This window comes from Trichoplusia ni, unplaced genomic scaffold, assembly GCF_003590095.1.
Source record: "Trichoplusia ni isolate ovarian cell line Hi5 unplaced genomic scaffold, tn1 tig00001438, whole genome shotgun sequence".
NCBI classification, from domain to species: domain Eukaryota; kingdom Metazoa; phylum Arthropoda; class Insecta; order Lepidoptera; family Noctuidae; genus Trichoplusia; species Trichoplusia ni.
In genome coordinates this window covers 6,722-12,500 of record NW_020800125.1, presented here as the reverse complement: position 1 = coordinate 12,500, position 5,779 = coordinate 6,722, and the positions used below count along the sequence as shown (strand labels likewise).

General features: G+C 37.7%; 1 non-coding gene across 1 annotated transcript; it reads right to left on the bottom strand.

The window, feature by feature from the left end:
* Window positions 1–267: 267 nt before the first annotated feature.
* LOC113507295 lies at window positions 268–424 on the bottom strand. Its single transcript, XR_003401840.1, has one exon. It is a non-coding gene; the product is annotated as a 5.8S ribosomal RNA (ribosomal RNA).
* Between the last annotated feature and the right edge of the window lie 5,355 nt (window positions 425–5,779).

Here is a 5,779-nt window from a genome sequence, read left to right as displayed (position 1 = left end):
GTCCGTCGCGTAAAACGCAAATACACGTCGTTAAATGTGCAAGAGCGTCAGACACGTCGTTCGACAAATGTCCTATCTATCGTATAGAGCGTTATTTTTGAACGGACCGTCGGTAACAACGTTCAACCCGAAAGAGCGAAGCGTAAACAGCGACGACACTTATCAAGCGAAACGGACCGACGGATGGCCGTCAAATGCGCTTCTGGATCGTATCGTATAGGGATACGAGATCATAATGCGCAATGTGGCATGTTTACTTTATACAGCCGGCCCTCAGACAGGAGTGGTCCTGGATGTGTCTCCACGGACCGCAATGTGCGTTCGAAATGTCGATGTTCAAATGTGTCCTGCAGTTCACACTATGACGCGCAGTTAACTGCGTTCTTCATCGACCCGCGAGCCAAGTGATCCACCGTCCAGGGTAATAGTTTTACAAAATTATTACCCATGTTACGATAAATAAAGAATTTTTTTTTTTTAATATATCTAAAAAAAAAAAAAAAAAACATTTACCCCCGTCGCGGAACACCGCGTAATCTGCAACGAGAGAGAGTGAACGTTAACGAACGCGTATCCACCTAAAGCTTATATGTTTCTCACGGTTTGCGGATTTTATGTTAAACCGTATCGTAACGAAGCATAAAACTCTCGATTGTACGCGACGCGAGACGAACGACCGGCGCGCCCGGACAGTTAAGCCATGGAACGCCTGTCGGTTCGGTCTCTTTTTAAAAGTTCATCGATACGATTGGATAAAAGTGTCGACGAACGTTTTAAGTATTTGGAGAACATTAATGTGACATCGTTTCGCGTACGCAGTGCACGTTAAAACGGATATATGTTGACATTTATAATCCAAAACGCAAGTTATGTTGCACTTTTAACTTAAAAAACTACGTATCTACGTAATCATATTTCAAAGCTACTTGACACATATTCTTTATACAGCTTAGTTTTTCATTAAATGTCATTTTATCTTCGCCGAGGAAACTTTAGAGCTCACACGGCCATTGAAAGAGATCCTTTCAGGCGCACCATAAATTGGACGTAAATGGAACCATCAAAACGTAACGTCGGAAGATAGTGTGTCTTAATATAAGTTTTATCTCGATTCGCGAATGTAGCGATGGTCGTGACGTGAATCGAGTATCACGTAACTAGAGTAGCAAGGTATAGATCTCCATCAAACGGACGAAAATTCGGTAAATATCGAGCCATGGTTTATGTTTACGTCGTTATTAGATTAGCAGGTTATTGGTTCCCGTTTCCCCTTATTTTCTGCACTCGATAGTCACCCCCGAGTTAGTTTTACGGTCACGAAACATGCTTCACGATCTACCGATATCGAATCTATTAAGCTAATGGTTTTTAAAGCTTGAAGTTATATGAGTAGGATCTATCTATCTATTCCTTCTCATCCTATTAGATACAAAAGGGTACTTTGAAACTGCGCAGCTCTGCAAAGATTTGCACCTCCATACATTGCTCTAAACGGATTAAATTTTTACTCCTTTGGAGCGAGTCTGATATTATTAACTGATTCATATGTTGCTAAAGTTTGCCCGATCTGGCAATCCTCTTGGCAACCTCGTTTGGGAGTTTAAATCTCTTTTGTTGGTTTGAGTTGTAATAGGTTGTAACCAAGGATATTCCTATTTTAACCACGACGCAAAAAAGAGGGGCGTAATAAGTTTGGTGTGTCAGTCTGTTCGTGACATCATAGCCGAAAGGATTAAGTGATTCCAATTTATAATTATATTTATATTAAAGTTTGCATGCAATGGGTGGTCTATCTACATAAAAGATATTTTTTCCAGAAATTTCCTCGTGTACTTAATCCGAAAAGAGATTAAGTGTTGTTATTTTTTAGTTACTTTCAAAAATCATCCCCCTTAAGATAGTTTGATCGCTCAACTCCCCTATGACATTGTTTCGTAGCTTGTGACGGAGGGCCAATACCACCCAGGGCACTGTTTGCTATTGATCATATCCAAACAGACTAATTTTAGAATTTTTGTGATCTATTATTTATCAAAATGGATTAGAAAAATGCAATTTTTGTATTTCTTCAATTGCTTTTCCATTTTCTTGATTCTTGTGAATTCTCTTTTTCTTTGGATTACCATTACAAAGATGATGTCATCCAAGCAATATGATAAAACCTCATTAGTATTTAATTAAATGAAAAAAATGTTTAAACCATGCTTCGGTATATTAGGTACGTAAGTTATATATAGGATAAGTTCAGCCTAATTCGAAACAGTGCTAGTTAATTAAGAGGGATTCCCGAATGTTCTAGTTTCAGGTCTTGTGCTCCGTTAAAGGGCACTTGATTTGGCCAGGATAGCTTAAGAAAGACTGAGAGATCTAGACGGGTTAAACTTATTTATAGCTCTAGACTATTTCCAAACCTCCTAGTTACTTGAAACCAACTTATTTTGTAACATTAATGAAATAAGTTTGAATATAAATAAATTCTTAGACTCTTGGTCTGCAATTACTAAAGTTTCGACATTAAAAATATCGAATGTTTCCAGGAAATGAGATTTTTACGCTTGGCTTTTTCTTTCGATGATAGAATACCAAGAAGCGATCATATTTATAGGTTCGCAATTTTATTTATTTGTTTAGGATGGCGTATTGGTGAATGCCTGCTGGGGATTACAGCGTAGTCGTGTAGTTGTGTTAGTTCGTCAGGCGTGCTGCCAAGAGGAAGCTTTTCTAAACGAATGTTCTGAGATGTTAGCCCCTGTTTCGTCCATTCAGCGGAAAACTAGGAGGCGAGTTATCGAGGGGCGGCTCACAGTGATATATCGACGCATTCCTCAAGAAATATTGTCGAACGCACGCGATACGAGTCTCGTATCTTGTATGCGAATGTAGTGGCGAGGGCGGACTTTTATGTACCGAAAGCCTTAGCAGAATTCGTTCGCATGTGAAATAATACCATAAAAGAACAGTTATAATACGTATAACAATTATTTTCATCCCATTTAGTAATGCGCGTGCAGAATATAACACTGTTTTAGAAAATAATTTTCTTGAGAATAATGCTCAGTTCTGATGTAGATGACAAAAATACAAATAAAAATGTACAACAAAAAATTAAATACTACTTAGTAAAAAACAGGTTTGCATTCAATAAAACTAATCTTCTTACTGGCATAAAAGTACAAACAATCTTGATAAATCCGTAATTCATTACAATAAAATAAGACTCTATACTACATCACGCTTCGTTAAGCTTGTCATAAAATACTATTTTAACAATAGGAACGATTTAATGCGACCGTTTCGCGTTCTAAAAATGAAATATAGTTCTGGTTCCGCATTGCAGTCCTTGCATGGGGTAGCAGTGCTGCTTGCTGCCACGGTGGGGAGCCGACACACGGATACGGTTTCACTGGAAACGACACTCTATTATTTAAGAACAAATTATATCGCAAAAAAAAGTTTCGCTTTGTTAATTCATCCATGATTGATTTATTAGTTCTGAATTCTAAGTCAGAGAAATAAAGATCTTATTGACGTATTCAATTGTATATACAGACACGTATCCAGCAAAGGAAACGAAGCTACTAGTTTAATTAAAGTTGGTTCAGTAGTTTCGGGGATTACCGTCAATGTATCAAGCTCACGTACTTATTTTTGTTTTCGGATAGACGGGCCGGATACCGTCGATTTAGATGTGCCGGCGTCATTTAACAATTGATTGTTCTCGACTGTAAAATCAATAATAACGATTTTATTATCGGTCTCGACCCTCCTTTTGTTGTTAGGACGCGGGTCAGGTTGTTTTGTCAACGGAATGGGGACACCAAATGGTACTGTCACCTTAACCGCAGGTTAAATAATAGCTTCAACACAGGCCGTAACCTTAACGGAATTAGATCAAAGATAAGTAACACCGGAGTCGATATCAACTCGTAGCTGAAAGGTATTATGATTTATTGTATTACTATGTCATATTGTATTGTGAGGAGTTGGATCGTTTGAAGAGAAAATATAAATAAAGTTGTTACTTGATACTTTTCAAGTATTGGGTATATTTGTATGAAACTATCAGAAATAACAAACGTTTCTCACATTTTTTATGGACACAGGGAAAAATATGTGGGATACTTATACAATAAGCAAATACAGTATATATCTTTACTAAACTCCCCTGACTATTCCACCGTATTCGAAAATATTTGTTCCTACTGAATGCGTTAAAATAAAACAAGTTCGAAGTTTTCACTCATTAAAGAAACTTAATAATAAACCAGAATCTGGTTGAGATTCCTGATAACATTTTCTCATACTTGTTGTCGTTTCAGCTACTTGTTAATTTACTCGTTTACGACAACTTTCCATTTAGCAGGCAGCTCGAATTCTGTTAGCGATTGTTCTAGTGCCGTACAAAAGTTTTGATTGACCACAATTGTTATCTCGCTAATTTACTTAATTCGCTGGGATTATTATCAGCGTCTGATTCTGAATTTTCGCTTCGTGATTAAGGACTTGGGGTGCACACTAATAAGCCAGAGAGTCCAGTGACCACACGTACCCTTGCGTTATAAACTGGGTATTCAGCAGATTTCAGCACCATTACAAATGTGCTGACTGGTCTAGAATAAATTTACGTCCACAAGATGAATATGTGGTCGCATAGTTTGATATGATTTATTTCCATTCGGTATTATTATACAGGTAGTTATCATAACACTTATAGGTTGTCTTAGTCTTCTCTTGAATCCTCAATCTATCTGATGATCTGGTGATCTATGAAGATGCGAAGATTTTAATTCTAAAGCCAGATTTGGCGCCAGTACCAGCTGTTAGTGAGGTCCAACATCCGTCCATAATCCATTTCTAAATAAAGTCAAACGGACTTCCAGTTAACATATCTGCGATTATGAAAAAGAAAACAGTACCTAGGTGCATTGCAGCGTCGCGGTCCGGTCGCCTCCGAAAGCTACAGGCAATACGCGGTTAAAAGTTTACCGCCTAGATCAAAAGCCAGACTACTACACGTAAACGGTCTGGCAAAACAAGCTGAAAAAAGACAAACATATCTCCCTAAAGCCGAACGGATACCAACCCTAAACCACTGACAACGGACGACCTTGTCACGGAATGTAAAACAACGATCACAGATCTGCAATCTTAATACCGATATTCGTGGTACACTATTTTATTTATTTATTGTTACCAACAATTAGTATAGCTTATAACTTTTATGTTGATGCCATTGCGGATAACAAAGCACTGTTATTATTAAAATGTGTCATTCTTTTGTTGCATAATTGGCCTCATTCACAGAAATTGTACGTACTACGTAGCATGCAAAGTGACCGCATCGTAAAAGTTCAGCTATAATACTTTGGAAACTAGGGTTTGCTCGCAATAAAGTTCGGTAGTCGCGATAAAAGCTGTATTAAACTTAATACTGCTTTGTTGCACCCCGAGGGCGAGATCTAGCAATTTTTATTTTGCAACATTCCCATGCAATACTTATTGCATCTTGACAGTAATAATTGGATATTCTTTCGAACTGAAGTCAACCGCATCCTTTATTACTAAAAAAGTAATGCACGAATCATATGGGTAGTATGATGTTACGAGTATAGTGATTTGTGTGTGAGTGATGAAAATTATATCACAATTAAGAGTTTTACGGTTTTGTGTCAATAAGTTATATGTATGTGTTATACCGGTACTAACATTGCAAAGCATTGTCCGACGTGACTGTTTCAAACGCCACCCCTTAGGAGCGAAATTATGGATTGCATTGCAT